At 44.4% G+C, this 13,994-nt stretch overlaps 1 long non-coding RNA gene across 1 annotated transcript; it reads left to right on the top strand.

The window, feature by feature from the left end:
• Positions 1-17: 17 nt before the first annotated feature.
• Positions 18-2,442, top strand: LOC146894407 (uncharacterized). Its single transcript, XR_015002084.2, has 2 exons — positions 18-138; positions 1,647-2,442. It is a non-coding gene; the product is annotated as an uncharacterized LOC146894407 (long non-coding RNA).
• The last annotated feature ends 11,552 nt before the right edge of the window (positions 2,443-13,994 follow it).

Genomic DNA, 13,994 nt, shown 5'->3' with positions numbered 1-13,994 from the left:
AAAGCTTTCAGTAGTGCGGATTTGTCCTTCTTCCTGAAAGGCAGCGCTGGGTGTAAGTGGGGGTGTATGCGAAGGGAGACCACATGCAGAGCAGTGAGCTGGAGCTACAGGGCAAAGACCAGTGGTCCCCGGGAAAAGGTAGGCAAACATTGGTGGGACTTTGGACCTTAACAGTGGCAAAGAGGAAACGATAGGAGCAGTATCTGTGTGTCACAAACTTTCCTTGATGTGTTTTTAAAAGAACGTGAAGTTGAGAGGGTAGGGAAGTGGGGAGAATTGGGGAGGAGTTGGGGGAGGGGAGAGAATATGACTAAAATACATGAAAAAGTTTTAGAGAGAACACAAAGTGGACTCCCTCATAAGTGGATATTAGGAGTGAAATACAGGATAATCAGCCTACAATCCACAGCCCCAGAGAGGCTAGACACAAAGGGGGCTCAAAGAGGGATGCATGGATTCCCCTGGGAAGGGGAAATAGAGGAGGTCTATTCCCCTGGGTAATCTGGGGGTGGGAGGATGGGGGCTGAGAACCCAAGCGAGCAGTTTGGGGGCAAGATGGAGGGGAAGAGTAACAAAAGAGACATCTTGTTGGGGGGCGTTTTGGGGTTAGGGAGAAACCTGGTGCTTAGGGAGACTCCCAGGAATCCACAAGGATGTCCCCAGCTAAGACTCCTAGCAATAGTGGAGAGGGGGCCTGAACTGGCCTTCTCCTGTAATCAGATACCCGAATTTTTGTCTAGAACCTTTATTCAGTAACTGATGGAAGCAGATGCAGAGATCCAGCAGGGATTGTATGAGTCAGGTGGGTCAAAACCATGAAGGAGGAACCCACAGAGACATCTGACCTGAGCTCCTGGGAGCACATGGACTCTGGATCAACAGTTAGGGAGCCTGCACATGCGACTCACCTAGGCCCTCTGCATGTGTGTGACAGTTGTGTAGCTTGGTCTGTTTGGAAGGTTCCTAGAAGTGTGATAAGTAGATGTCCCTGGCGCTTAGCTGGCTCTTGGGAACCTGTTCCCTATGCTTGATAACCTTAATGCAAGGGGAGGGGCTAGGTCGGTCCTACCTTAACTTGTTGTACTGGCTTTGTTCAAGCCCATGGGAAGCCTGCCCCTTTCTGAATGGAGACTGAGAAGTGAGTGGGGAGGGGGTAGATGGGAGTCGGGAGAGGAAACAGGAGGGGAGGAGGGAAGGGAAACTGCGGTTGGTATGTAAAATAAATGCAAAATATGATAATTAAATAACAAGTTTTTTTTTAAAAAAAGAGAGTACACAAAGTTGGGTGGTTATGGAAGGGGATAGATCTTGGAGGAGTTGGGGGCGTGGGCTGAACATGATCAAAATACACTATGAAATTCTCAAAGAATTGCTAAAAATGAGGGGAAAGAAGCAGTTATGTCTTCAGGGCAATGTATAACATTCTCAGTCATGTGGGTGTGGGCTGTAGAAGAGTGGCTGTCACGGTTTCTCCCTAAAACCCTGCCCATTGCCAAGATGTAAAAGACTATGGGAGAAATATTCTTTAAAAGTTTATTCTATTATTTTTAAGTATATTTAGATCTCTCTCTCTCTCTCTCTCTCTCTCTCTCTCTCTCTTTCTCTGTGTGTGTGTGTATGTGTGTGTGTGTACCATGTGCCTGCAGAGTCCAGAGGCACTGGATCCCCTAGAGATGGATTTACAGGTTGTTGTATACTGACCATGTGCAGTATGCGCTATTAACTGCTGAGCCATCTCTCCGACCACAGAAGAAAGATGTATTATGGGGCTCACCAAGAATTTCACTTGTAGCACGTTAAGTTTGCGAGGCTTATTAGAGATCAAGTTGAGGTATTGAGAAGACAGGTGGACACATTGGTTTGGAGTTCAGAATCATTTGCCATCCCCCCCCCTTTTTTTTCTTTGTCACACAAATTAAAATTAACAAAGATTCAAGGTTGGACAGCAGCCTGAACCAGTAAAAGTTAGAGAGGACCGCCAAGTAACTGTCTGCCCAAGTTGACAACAGCAGTAGCAGCAGCAGCAGCAACAGCAACAACAACAACAACAACAACAACAACAACAACAACAGGATGGTTCCGGCTCAGCCTTCACCTCTCAAGGCTGTCTTGGCAGTTTGACTCCTCTGCTGAAAGCCTGGCTGCTCTTAGACTCAGGTTCTGAGACTCTGAGACTCAGGTTCTTACCACAAGGCTGCACTTGCAACTCAGGTGAGGGGTTGCCTGCCCCGTAAGCTACAGTGTGCTGTAGGCAGATGCAGCTTTAGGACAACATAAAATTTGCTTTACAAGTCTGTAAATATGAATCTGGGAGTGGGCAACAAACTTCAATAGGAACAACTCTGTCTGCCTTGTGCACACAACAGCGACATTATCAGAGGGCCGGCGGGGAGGCAGTCTCTAAATATTTGTTGGGTGAATCAATAAATGGCATGCACTATTTTTTCTAGCTGTGTAATTTGAGCCTGACGTACTTAACAGTTTGTATAATGGCCAGCGTGAAATAGCTGGGTGGTAGCTGACTTTGGTGGTGCTCTTCAGCAAGTATTGGGAAAACATCCCTATCAAGACGGAGAAAGAGCTTGGGATTTTTCTAGTTCTTGCACCATTCTTGGCTGTGACTTACAACGGGAGGAACTTTATGAGCCACAGGGTTGGTGTTAATGTCGAATCTCAAGACAAACGGCCTCAGCAACCCTCACCCCTTTTCTATTAGCCGTCCCATATTCCACTGGGGGGAGGAGTCCATTTTTTGCTTTCTGTCAGGCTAAGCATCCTGATGGGACAATGTCTTCAGAGTCAAGAATAAAGCACATGACTTAAACTTACCTTAAACTGCAGATCATATGCCCAGCCATGCTGTTTCAGGCATGGGCGTCTGGCCAGAGTTAGTCACATCAGTCAGAAAAGGCTTTGTCTGCTGAACTTGAAACCTGAAGGCTGCAAAGCAGGGGCTATGGCTGCTGTTTGCTAACTCCCATCCCCTACCTTCCCACCCTCCCACCCTGCCTGGAGCTGCCAAAGATCACCTTGAGCTCGAAGATGAAGACCATGTGCTGGAGTCAGACCCCAGAGGTGGGGAAAGTTTCCCCTAATGATGCCTGAGTTCTGAGCTCAGCCATGCCTGAAGACCCCTGCTGCTGACTGACTCCTGCTTCCTACATAAAATGCTAGGATGCAGTAGGGCACAGCAACTGATGTCTGACTGATTCCCTCTGAATATCTAAGTTCTGGCACTAAGGGGCAGCACCTAAGGTCTCCTGGACAAGGCTGCTCTTTCTGGGAGATTCCAAATGTACTCCAACTGGGCTGTGAAGAGATACCATGTGCCTGAGGACAGGCAAGCAATAAAGAATTCAGATATATGCAGACAACTCTTGTTGGTCAAGGTTGTGTTCCTTAGGAAGCTGTGCATGAGCCAGACTCTGCAAATGCACTTATAGAATGCCTATTTATATGCATATAAATGCATATCTATTACATTACAGCATTGTTATGTGAGTTCTTTTACAATACAAAAAATATAACTATGTGATACATGGGAAACTAGATGTAGAATGTTCCTTTTTTTCTTTTCAAGAGGCCTTGACTCCCATTTCCAGTAAAGCAAAGAGGCTGAGTATCCGCAGAGACAAGTTGACTTCTCAGTTTGCCTAGAAAGGCGTTCCCCCGATACATACCATAGAGCACAAAGAGGGAATTAAAGACCAGTTCTCTTGTTGGCTCTACCAAATGGAAGATACTATATTCCATTTTAGCAGGAGCAGGATATGGAAAATGTCAAAATTAAGTGTTATTACAAAAATGAAGCAGTAATAAGATTCCAACTAAAAGGACACTAAATAAGAATATGTGAATATATATATGTATTTAAAGAACCCAAAACAAAGACTATCATAAAAAGCTACACACGCATCATAAGCATGTAGGTTTTCCTTCTCATGTGTACTTTTGGACAATGGGATGAATTGTCAAACAAACGGCCCACTGTATCAGGCAGGTCACACGCATCACCATGTCAGGTCACACATGACCGTGTCAGGTCACACGTGACCGTGTCAGGTCACACATCACCATGTCAGGTCACACACATCACCGTGTCAGGTCACACATCACCGTGTCAGGTCACACATCACCGTGTCAGGTCACACACATCAGTGTGTCAGGTCACACACATCACCGTGTCAGGTCACACATCACCGTGTCAGGTCACACACATCACCGTGTCAGGTCACACACATCACCGTGTCAGGTCACACACATCAGTGTGTCAGGTCACATACATCACCGTGTCAGGTCACACACATCACCGTGTCAGGTCACACACATCAGTGTGTCAGGTCACATACATCACCGTGTCAGGTCACACATCACCGTGTCAGATCACACACATCACCGTGTCGGGTCACACATCACCGTGTCAGGTCACACGTATCACATGTCAGGTCACACGCATCAGTGTGTCAGCTCACACATCACTGTAAAGCGGCACCGGGCAGAAGCTTTGCTTATAATCTCAGGGAAGCACAGTGTGCATCATTTTCTGGCAGTTTATCCTCAGTGGAACTTTCCAGAGTCCCTTTACTTTGGAATAGTCTGTAAACAATCCAGCTGACGCTTGTGCAACAGGAAGTTGTTTTCTTACAGTAAACTGAAGACATCTTTCTAATTAAATAAGGAAATGAGACTATGAATGGGTGCTTACGACTGTTAATTTCTAAGTACACAGCATCCTAAACAGCTCAAGTCACTTTAATCTCCATCAAAAACAGTAACAATAAAAATATTTTTTTTACTCTGTTAAAACCACCATTATGGTTAAAACTGGTGTAAGTTGGTTGAATAGGTCAAAGAAAGATTGATGTCCAAGCTGGGATATTGGCACCCAATACTTAGTCAATAGAGTTTAAAAGATCTTGTAGCCAGGTATGGTGATCTACGCCTTTAATCCCAGCACATGGCGGTAGTGGCAAGATGACCTCTGTGAGTTCAAGTCCAGCCTGGTCCACAGAGCAAGTTCCAGGCCAGCCAGGACTACACAAACAGACTGTCTCAAACAAATAAGTAGTAAATAAATAAATAAAAACATCTAGCCGCTCTTCATATTCGTTGTACCGGTTCTTCAAGAGATCTGTTCTAGGAATACATTGTTGAACTTGCAAGTTTGCTTTCTCTTCCTCAAACTCAGGACATTTTCTCTCTAATTCTCTGTGCTGCACTTTCAAATTTCTCTGTGCCACAATATTCTTAGTAAGTGGCCCTTGCTTCTGACCGTTTCCTGCTTCTTTGGTCCTCACAGTGTACACGATCAGTCTTTCAAGTCCTACATGTGTGTTCATACCAACATATTACTTAGAATTGGAAGCTCACAGTGTTCACTGCTTTCAGCCCCAGCCACACCCCAAGGCACTGCCTCCCTCCCTAACTACATTGCTAGCAACTTCCATAATAGTATTAGCGCCAAACACACACGGCAAGGGGCATGGGCCTCTGTCGTCTACACCTTATTCCTTCATCACCTGTTTCTGGAAATCCATATACGTTCCTTTTGTGTCCATGGATTTGTCTCATTATCTGGTTTTTAAATTGCGGGCATCCCTCCAGCATCTGCTTTGGCACTTGAAGGATAAGATTCACGTTTTCACATAAACCTTCTATAAACTCAATACCCAGTGGTGGAAATCCATGCCCTGAAGAAGCAATGAAGCATAAACAACAGAGTGCCCTGTCATCTGGCATTTGATGTCTGGCCACCGGAGACTCCGCTTTGCAGTAATCCTCGACTTTCCTACCAATGCAGTCATTAGCAGGCTGCCAGCAACGACTGCTACCACCATGACTCCAAAGCATGTCATCAGCGGTAACTGAACACCACCTTCTCTGAGGAAACCTTCTGACCGCTCCACCTGTACCGTCTTTTTTATTCTGGGGAAGGACCTGGGTGGTCTGGCGAGCACCACTCTGTGAGAACAGTAGGTTAGTTGATGTTGACTTTCTCAGGCTAGCTCACCTGCTACCACAGCGTAAATTTAAAATCTTTTCCACCATCTTTTGTAGACTTGGATTTGGGAGGTTGGCACACCCTACCCCAACCTCTTCAAATTCTGCACTGAGCTTGGCTCCTGCCACCTTGCTCGGCTTCCAGCACTTCTTCATTAGCATCGGAACACCTACCTACCTGTCTTATTCATGTTGTCCACACTTCTGGGGACTCTACACCTTAGACAAAAATCCCAGTGGAAACAATTGCTTGAGGCTGCAGAAGTCTACTTGAATGGCAGTTCTAGAACAACACGTCTGAAATCCGACTCCATTCTCATCTCCCTACTTTGCACTTTGCAGTTGTCAAGAGAGAAAAGCGTTTCTGTACTTACATGGTTCATAAATGAAAGTTAAACGCAGAACTATGTGTGTAGCGTGTTATTTGTTTAAAAACTGTGGGGGCGGGAGCAGAGGTAATTGTTGATAAAGGTATATGCAGCTGAAGACCTTTATAGCCCTGCAAATGTCACTTTAAATTGCCACTGTCAGCAGGTCGAGATCAGCATGCCTTGCTGAGAAACCATGCCACTGAATGTAGCGCTCAAAGCAAAAGCAAGCAAACAAACAAGCAAACAGACACTGCACCATAATGAAAGTGATAAATTAATCCCTTATAAACAGGAAAGATACAGGAAAATAAAATCTCAGGACTGGGGATGTAGGTATCTCAGCCAGCCGAGTGCTTGCTCAGCACACAGGTGCTGTCCCCAATCACCACACACAGTGCGGTGGTGCAGGCCTGCAATCCCAGCACGTGGAAGATGGAAGCAGAAGGACCGGAAGTTCTAGGCTACCCTCAGCTACAAAATTCACAACCAACCTAGGATACATGAGACCCTGGCTTTACTTTTTGAAATAAAATAAATTTGGTGGAAAGTGCTTATTATAAGGAAGAATGCAGTCTGTTAAATCTTGGATCCAAATGCGCAACCTTGGTGGCGTCTTTCCAAGACAGCACAGCGAGAGAGACACATGTAGTACAAGCGCCACCTACTGGTAAGAATGGAAGAGCGCGCTTCCGTTTGTGGAGTCTCCTGATAAAATCTTACAGGAGAAAATAAAGCGTGCCCCCCCCGCCCCGGCCATGTGATTTCTGAATTCCACTGTTCCCCACATTAGCCGATCCTTTGTGAATGAATTTGTGTTATAAAACCATATTGCAGTCCATCAGTTTGTATGTTTTTTTGTAATCTATGCGAATTCCCACATATAAACATATAAACACCATATGCATTTACTGGTTCCTACATGCATAGGCCAGTTTGAAAAGGAACCACCTAAGCTAGCAATAGTAATTGTTTCGGGAGAGAATAGGCCGGGAAGATGAAGCTGGTTAGTGAGGATTTTTTGCTGTGTACTTATTTGTATGTTTTGACCATTCTGTAGTTTAAAAAGGTAGCTTAAGTCATTAAAGAAAAAGTTCAAGTTGGAGGAAGAATTCTCTTTAATCTAACCTATTATCTCTAAGCAACACCAGTTTGACTCTGTCGCTACACCTGCTTTGGTTATTTTATTTCTTTAGGAACACAATATTCCCATCCACCCACAATCAGCCACGGCTGCCCAGGCTAGTGTGAAGGGCTAAAAGTATAGAAACTCAAAGCAAAAGTGCAAAGAAAAAGCACAGTACATCCTTATCACTGTAGAAAAAACACAGAAATCTCTTTACTTTAAAAATATCAGCAAAGGCTCTGTCTGGGACTCGACGCAATATGGCTGCCTCTGCACGGAAGGGTATAAATATTTAAACCCAGGGTGAATTTGATCAGAGAGCTCTGTCCAAGCCTGCCAAGGGATGCAGTTCTCAGCGGAGCCCGCATTAAAGGGCCCTTCTTTTTCTTACCCCTCCCTACTCATTTGGGCCAGCAGGAGATGGCATGACCTTCAAAAACTTCCAAGTTACCATTCGATGCTTTAGAAGCTGAGACTGGCCATTTATTGTCTTTGGATGTTTTTTAAGTTGTGGGATATTTTTATATTTTAAATTTTATTTTTTTAAAAATTCATTTTTTTGTTTTCAACTTTATGTCTTTGGCATATGAAAACTGTGCATTCTTTTTTTCAAAAAAAAGTATGGCTTCATGTCTTGGTGAAGACAGTGTGCCCAATTCTTGGATTCTAGATAGTTTTCTATATTTTGTCTTAATAGTTTCATTACCTAATTTCCTTTATATAGATCTGAACTTAAACCCCTCCTATGGGACTGAGGGCTTTTTGCTTGTTGTTTGTTTTTGTCTTTTGAGACAGGGCCTTTCTCTGTCACCTAGCCTGGCAGTTTATGGCCCTCCTTCCCCAGCCTTCCATGTTTTGGATGACAGATTCTGGGAGTGTCACACAGTGTGAGGTAGCCACCAACTTCATCTTTATCTGCTTTAAATATGGGTCACACCACTGATTCAATAACCACTCTGTCCCCACCTTTGGATTGTGTCCCAGAAGTTCTTGGGACCCGCTGTACGAACACCGACATGTTACGTTTAGATTTCCACTTTCATTCCCGGGGCTCCTGGAAGAACTGCTGTGGAGACGATGGCGGTCCGCTGTGGAGCGCATCGGTGGATCCTGTGGGCTGACCTGCCGGTGGTTGAAAATGTCCGCTTGGCAGATGGCGTGCCTTCTAAAAACAAGCGCTGGGAACTTGTATTTGACAGTCACTCCAGTCATATTTGTGGGAAATGCACCAGGACAGGGACAGAGATGTGCAAGTGTGTCTAACTGCCTTGGGGGGTGGAGACGAGGGTGGGGGCAGGGGCAGGGGTGGGGACGGGAAATGTAGCTCTAACAATCAGTCTACTACTTATAACCTCCGGTCATGAAGGAGGAGACCCAGAAGCTGGAGACTGAACTAGAGGCCCCAGGAGAAAGGCTGGAAAGGTTCAGGAAGTCCATGCAGGCAGCACCGAAGCAAAGGGAGACCACCACAGTGAACCAACACACATGGGGTTTCCATCTGACAGCACAGGGGCCAACACTTCGTAGATTCACTGCGGGAACAGGAAGTCTGTCCGGCCCATCCAGGAGCCCTTCCCAGACGGAGGAGGATTCTGCTCAGTCTAACTGAAGACATCTGAAAGACTTGGATCCCGATTCTCTGGTAAACAGTGATGGAGAGTCAGGTGAGAATTTGAGCTGTCGGCTTCCAGGTGGTGGTGACCAGGTACAAAGCCAAAACAGTGACAAGGACAGGACTTGCAGACACCAAGATGAAGTGAAGTTTCTCGCTGAGATCTCCTGTTCAAGTTTTAGCGTAAATGGCAAAGAAGCAGTTCTAAAATCAAGGGAGTAGTGCAATCCACAATAAAAACAAAACAAAACTCCATCAATGACACGTATCATTAGGAATTATAAAACACAGCTATAAAATTGAGAAAAAAAAGGAACAAGTCTTAGTTTCTTAGCAGAGAGTGGGCAGTTCTATCATCAAATATAAGAAAGACCAATCACTACCTGTGTATATTATTCCTGCATGTGCATGCAGTGCCCTCACATGCCAGAAGAGGGCGTCAGGCCTTCTGGAATTAGAGTTATGATCGTGAGTCATTGTAGAGGTGCTGGGGATTGAACCCAGGCCCTCAGGGAAGAGTGGGCATTGCTCTGAAGCAGAGTCATCTCTCTGGGCTACTGCTTATCATTTAAAAAAACAACAACTGGTTTTAGTGGTGGCAATGGCGGTACATACTCTCAATCCCAGCTCTCGGGAGGAAGACACAGGTGGATCTCTGTGAGTTTGAGGCCAGCCGGGTATACGGAACTATTCCAGGACAGCTAGGGCTGTTATACAGAGAAATCCTGACTTGGAAAAAACAACAACAAAAATGTTTTCTTTATTTCTGTGTATGTGCATAACGCTGCATGTCTACAGTGCCCATAGAGTCCAGGAGAGGGTGTAGAATTTCCAAGGAGCTGGAGTCAAAAGACACTGTGAGAGACCCGATGTGGGTTCTAGGAACCAAACTTGGGTCCTCTGCAAAAGCATGTTTGTCCTAACCACTGAGCAGTCTCTCCAGCCCCATCTTAGTTAGGGCCACTATTGCTGTGATCAAACACAGGAGGAAAGGGTTGGTTTCACTTACATTTCATCTAACTCTTCATCGTCAAAAGCAGTGAGGGCAGGAACCTGGAAGCAGAAGCTGATGCAGAGGCCATGGAAGGTGATGCTTATTGGCTTGCTCAGTCTGCTGTCTTATAGAACCCAGGACTACCAGCCTAGGGATGTCTCCACCCACAATGGGCTGGGCCCTTCCCCGTCAATCACTAATTAAGAACATTAAAGCTTGCTTACAGCCCAAATTATAGAGGCATTTTCTCAACTGAGACTCCCTTCTCTCTGATGGCTCTAGTTTATTTCAAGTTGACATAAAACTAGCCAGCACAAGCCTCACCGCCTCACCGCTTCTGAAGCTGTTTTCAGCTGTGAAAGCTGTGTTAACTATAAAGCAATTCCTGCCATTGCCTGAGGCTGACATACAAATCTTCCTTGGCCTGCAAGGCCAAGCCTCCTGTCCCTCCCACCTAGCGTGGTTTAGAATTTCATATCAAGTCCTTTTTTTTTCCTAAACAATTTGGCATTGCATTTCTTTCTGGCCCTTTTAGGAATAATATTACTAAAACTAAGGATCAAAAGGGCCCTTTTCGGTTAAATACATTCCTAAGGAGCTTTGTCATTAGTGAAGCTTCCCGTTCGTGTCTAATAGTCACTTCAACTTTAATCAGCAATTATTTTGAATTATGTAGGGTTCCCCCATCTGGAATATCTTCTGCTTCTCTTTATTACTTAAAAGTGTATAATTCTTTTCTCTGGAATGGATTTAATACTGAATAAAGTAAAGATAACTTTTTTTTAAAGGTGTTATCAGTTCCTGGGGACACAGTTCAGTTGCAGAAGATGCAACTAACATGGGCAAGGACCTGTGCATGATTCTCCCCAGCCCCGAAAACAGAAATATCCACGAACCCAGAGTATCCAGTTCCCCCCACAGAAACTCCAGATTGTTGTTTTAAGGAGCGGTGGGTGTGTCCCGCCACCCGGCTAGCTTAACCCCTGAAATAATTACACAGAAACTGTATTCATTTAAACACTGCCTTGCCCATTATTTCTAGCCAGCCTCTTATTGGCTAACTCTCACATCTTGATTCAACCCATTTCTAATAATCTGTGTGTTGCTTGTGGCTTACTGGGAAAGATTCAGCATGTCTGACCTGGCGGCTTCATGGTGGGCAGCTCTCTGCCTGCCTTCTTTCTCCCAGCATTCTGTTCTGTATACTCTGCCTATTTAAGCTGCTGTCCTATCAAAAGGCCAAGGCCGTCTCTTTATTTAACCAATGAAAGCAACACATAGAAAGAAGACCCTCCTACACCACTAGATTGCAATTGGAAGTCTATGTAAGGCATCAGTTCTGAAAGAATGAATGTTGGTATCATAGAGAGTGCTTCTATGCAGGAGTGTGGGATGTCTCTGGTTTGAAATGATTTTGTTTCATGTTTTTCAACAGGGCTGCATTTTTATAACTCATTTATTGACTGTGCCCTGTCCAAGCTCCTCTTGGGTTGCCTCAGTTTTCTTCTGGTAGCCACCCCACCCCTGCTCACCAGAGTGGAATCACTGCCCATCTTTTGTAGTCACTGGTGTTGGTGCCATAGCAGTTACTCTGCGCCATAAAAAGTTTAAACTGTTTACATGATTAACCCTGGGAAAGTGAGATGGGCTTCTGCTCTTTTGGGGAGGAGAATGGCTCTTCCTTGGCTTACTTGGTATACGTGGAATTTATCCATATCGGTGCAGCTCATTCATGTTTATGGCTGCACATCACTGCTCTGGACAGGCGTCCTACCAGCTTGGACTGTTGTTGGTGAATATTTTGGTTGTTTCCCAGTGTTCAACTGCCCCGAGTCTTCTAAAAATGCTCTCATGTGGACTGATAGGGGTTTCTCCAAAGAACCATTCTTTACAGCTTTTGTTCCTTTAGTAAAATAAATTTTAAATCTATTTTTTCATAAATGTTAAATATATTAACATTGAAAACAGTTTCAGTGATCAAAAGTCTTTAACTGCGAGATTTCCTCATAGTATTAGTTAGTGCCCCATTGACCAAAATTGGTCAATTGACTAATTGACAAAAACATATGAGAACATTTATTTGTAAAATAGTTCATCAGAAACTTTCAAGTTTGGGAAATACACCTATCAATGGCTGAAGGCAACTTCACATATATATGATGTCATACTATTCTAGAATGAGACAATATTTGGCATTAATGCTATTCCTGTTTTTTCCTCTTGGTTTGGCCACTGCTGGCATGGAGAAATCTTTTCCACATAAATAAGTCAGCAGGAATGGGAACAATCTTTCTATGGTGATGCCAGCCAGTTCTTTGTGCTCCTTTAAGATAAACACCCCAGATGGTATGAAGGTCTAGCATTAATTTTTAATGGTCCATTAGTGGATATACCTGCCTTTCTTTTGTTGAAAAAAGGATGGTGGAAACTGCTTGGCTTGCAGAAGGATTCCCTAGCCAGCCACCGGAGCCTGTCTGCCTCTCAGTATCTGGATGTGTACCCAAACGGTTATCAAGTGGCCATAAATTCAGCCCTGACTTGAGAAGCATTCTGCTTAAGCTAATCCATCTAAAATGTTTGAAAAACTTGAAATGTTGTGAGTTTTAATAGCTTAATAGTTACTGTGAACCTATTTAGAAAATGTCCTGGTTAGGTTTTATTATCAACTTGATTTAACCAAGAGTGTCCTGGGAAGAGGGACCCTCAACTGAAGAGGGCCTTAATCAGATTGACCCATGGGCATGTCTGAGGGTCAGTCTTCCAGATTTCTAAGGACATAGGGGGACCAGTCCATTTTGGGGGCAATATCCCTAAGCAGGCAAGCCTGACCTGTATAAGAAAGCTAACAGAGAGAAGCCAGAGAGCAAGCTAGTGATCAATGTACTCCAGAGCCACTGCTGCAGTTCTTTGGGTTACCTCAGTGATAGACTGTTTTCTGGAAGAGGAAGCCAGATAAACTCTTTCTCTGACAAGCTACTTTTGTTCTTGGTGTTCACCACGTAACAGAAAGTAAGCTAGTACAGAAAACTTTGTAAGTGGAAAGGTGTCCATACCTAGGAGAAGAAAAGATAGTCCACTGGATTTGATTCATACATCACAAAATGTCAGCAGTTGTCATGGATCAGCTAAACCCCAATTATTTTTGATAATTTAAAGGGCAGTTTTAGATACTGTAATAACTTCTCCACATAATACCCTCAAAGTGGGAAATTTGGCCTTTAATCATCATCAATTAAAAACTCAGCAAACATCTTGTGTTACTCAGTTTGTTCATACATGTAATGAAACATCCAACATAGAACTGCTTAAGAAAGGAAGGAAGGAAGGAAGGGAAGAAGGAAGGAAGGGTTTGCATGGGGAGGGGGCATGCACTCCGTGTAGGGAAAGGCATAGGAACACTAACATACCGTGGCTTGTCCCGTTGCATCTGCAATCAGAAAACTGGAATTCAGCTGACTTCCCCATTTTCTCATCTTTTTATTCAGTTTGTAATTGTGGCTTGTGGAATGGTGGTGCTCATGTTCAAGACGGAGCCTACTCCTTGCTTGAATTCTCTAGAAACACCCTCATTGACACAGCTAGAGGCATGCTCTCTAGGCGATTCTAAACACAGCCGAATGGACAATGAAAACTGAACATCATATACGTCATAAGTGCAAACATTCAGGGCTCACAGCACTACAGCTGGCTTATATGAGTACTGGAGACCCTTTCTTCCAGGGGTATAAGGCTGTTTCTCTCTTTTAATGATGTCTAGACATCATTAAGAATCACCGTCTGGGTCCTTCAGTGTCTTGGGAGTACAATACCGCCTGTCTACCATGCCACAGTTCGCAAATTGGGCAAGGGGCTGGAGATTGAAACTCACACACACAGAGGAAGAGACACGGATCA

This window comes from Myodes glareolus, chromosome 6 (assembly GCF_982192425.1).
Source record: "Myodes glareolus chromosome 6, mMyoGla1.1, whole genome shotgun sequence".
NCBI lineage: Eukaryota > Metazoa > Chordata > Mammalia > Rodentia > Cricetidae > Myodes > Myodes glareolus.
The sequence above is the reverse complement of the archived record's forward strand: the minus strand, read 5'-3'. Positions and strand labels throughout refer to the sequence as shown.